Genomic DNA, 2719 nt, shown 5'->3' on the forward strand with positions numbered 1-2719 from the left:
CGCTTTAATGTGCAAGGTAACTAAAACAGGCAAAGGCATTTTTTAATAAATCAAAGTCCTTAAAACAAAACGTTTTCACATAGAAAAGCTGAATTGGAATAATTAAATATCTTTATAGGCTTTTATTTTGAAGGTTATCCACCAAGTTGCAACGGAACCGGATGTTAGTATTTTAGCAATATGGCGCCTAACGTAAGTAGAAAACAGTAGGGTCGCTTTGTAGTGTTGAGAAAGTGTGTTTGTGAGCTCCAGCAGCACTGATCCAGCAGAGCCTCTATATGTCCGGATAAACCTGTCTGAACGGACTTTGCGATGCTCATCTTTTTCTGAATGTTTACCTCTCACTCGTCTCCCGGTAGCTGTTGACGTGATCTTAGCAGGCTAACAACATAGCGCTGTTTGAAGGAGAGCAAACTGTGTTTTTCACGGAGTTTTGTGTGGAGAAAAAGGTTTCTGTCATAGTGTGAAAATGTCTAAAGTCCGAATGCTGAGAGCTTTTGTCAACCAGCGACTAACTGCGGCTGCTGAAGAGATATTTGGGCTGTTTGAAACAACGATAGCAGAGTACGAGGAGGAACTCTGTCGTTCAAAAGAGGAGAACGAGAGACAACGGGAGCGAACGGACGCCGTTTTCATCGCAACAGGAGAGCGGCTGTATTCGGATCTTTACGGTAAGTGAACGGCGCTGAAACGGTTAAATGTTTCTGTTGTTTGTGACTTTATTTCGCTTCTTTTCTCACATCTAACAAACATCTGTTACTGTAAACAACCTCTCACACTGTTTGTAGTGGGTATACTGTACTGTATATTGGCCATAATCTGCCTTTGGGGGGGGCATATCATAATGGGGGGTCTGGGTGTCCTCCCCCAGGGAAGTTTTGAGCATTAACGACTTCATTTCCTGCATTCACATACACTTTTACAGCCAATTTACGGTGGAAATATACCCTTTTTTAGCCTATTTGAAGAAGAAAAACACAGATGAATAATAAATATATATAATATATTTATATATTATAATAAAGTATGTTGTTGTGTGTCATTGGGCATTTTTAAGTGGGTATATGGAAATCCTGGAGCTTTCTTAGCGGTATACCTGCGTATCACGTCGACTACACCACTGGTTTACTGCCTGTTAACTATTACCATCATAACTGAACTGTTTGTAATTGTAAGTCTTCAGTTTTAAACTGAGCAGAGACACGGTGTGAACTACATCCGGATTTCAAGATAAGAGATTCTTTTGGATGTTCATGCGAAAGAAATTCCAAACTAAGCCAGTGTTTCCCACAGTATGAGAAAGAAATAACTATTTACATATTAAACACACCAGGCTAGGATGAAACGGATGAAGTGTAGCCGTGCTTTGTCAAGTAAATGTGGTTGGTTTGTCAAATAAAGTGTACGGTTCAGTAGAAAACTAGCCTGGATGCCAGCCGAACTTAGCCCCGCCCACAACATTCGAGGTCGGGAAGTTCGGTCTGGACTTGATCCGTTGAGGAGCAATTAGGCCCGAACAAGATCTGTTCGGACCAATCATATTGTGAGGGCGGGCTTTATACGATGATGGACAGATACAGTAACGTCTCTCTCACATACACACACACACACACACAGCTGATGGTGTCGCTGCGACTCAGCTGTTCAAGTCACAGAGGCTGGTTTTAGAACGTAAGAGGCTTCACCTGTTTCAAGGGCCAATAGAGAAGTCAGCTGGTAAAGTCAGCTACAAACTGTAGAAATGAAATGGTCAATAATCCATTTCATTTCTACGTTACAAACAGCTTCACGAAATGGCAGCGTTTTAGACGGAGGTAGCGTTATGTGGTGGAGCGAGATAGAGAGAGAGAGACTGAAGAGAGAGAGAGCGCCCAGCGGCGTTAGGACAAAGCCGTGAATCAGAGAAATAAAACGTGTTTTCGCTGATTCATCTCTAGAAATGCAACTGTAGCAAGCATCTCACTATCGCTAACGTTCTCCACATTCATATTCAGACAAAACAAATTATATATCCAGCTTCAAAAAGTCTAAAAGTCGGGAGTTAGGACCGAAGTGCATTGTGCAAAGAGTGTTTGCTATGGAGACGATACACGGTGTTGAGTTCTGTTGACAGTTGAGTTGAGCTCCGTTGCTCTGATTGGTTGTAGGTCTATCCAATGAGTGCAGAGGGATTTTCTTTCCTGGTTCGGTTGGAACACGCCCCTTAATCGCAGCCCAATGGAGCGGTTTCAGACTCACATTCTGACTAGAATCTGAGTATGACCACGTCAGGCTAGTAGAAACCCGTACTATGATCCTAACAGAAAGTTCCACGTTATCATAAATCTCAACCCTGTGCTAACATAACGTTAAGAGACTGATTCTAAATTAAGCTGATGCAAGCTTGTGTCAGCGGAAGTATTTTTGTCTTAAGTATTTCATCATTGTCATATCCGTGAGATGCTTTGTCGTGCGTTTATAAAGCGGCAGCTCCGGGCTGAACTGCAGTTCCCAGAGTCAATCACCATAGAGCCTCATGTTAAATAAATCCAAACATCACAGCCAGATTTAACATGTCTATCTTCACGATACTGTCTGTCTTACTGTCTACTTTATTCCCTTATAATGCCCATATTTAATGCTGTTTTTTTTTCTTGCACTTCTTAAATGACTATGTCTACATTATTCTCTTATATTGTCCATATTTAATGCTGGTCTCTAGACTTTATCCTTGAACTAT

At 41.6% G+C, this 2719-nt stretch overlaps 1 long non-coding RNA gene across 1 annotated transcript in view; it reads left to right on the top strand.

Moving 5' to 3' along the window:
- The first annotated feature begins 190 nt into the window (after nucleotides 1-190).
- Nucleotides 191-2719, top strand: part of LOC144537057 (uncharacterized) — a 7455-nt gene continuing 4926 nt past the window's right edge. Inside the window, exon 1 of the long non-coding RNA XR_013503807.1 lies at nucleotides 191-671. This is a non-coding gene — a long non-coding RNA (uncharacterized LOC144537057). The remainder of the gene's footprint in view (nucleotides 672-2719) is intronic.

The sequence above is a fragment of the Sander vitreus genome, chromosome 22 (genome assembly GCF_031162955.1).
Source record: "Sander vitreus isolate 19-12246 chromosome 22, sanVit1, whole genome shotgun sequence".
NCBI classification, from domain to species: domain Eukaryota; kingdom Metazoa; phylum Chordata; class Actinopteri; order Perciformes; family Percidae; genus Sander; species Sander vitreus.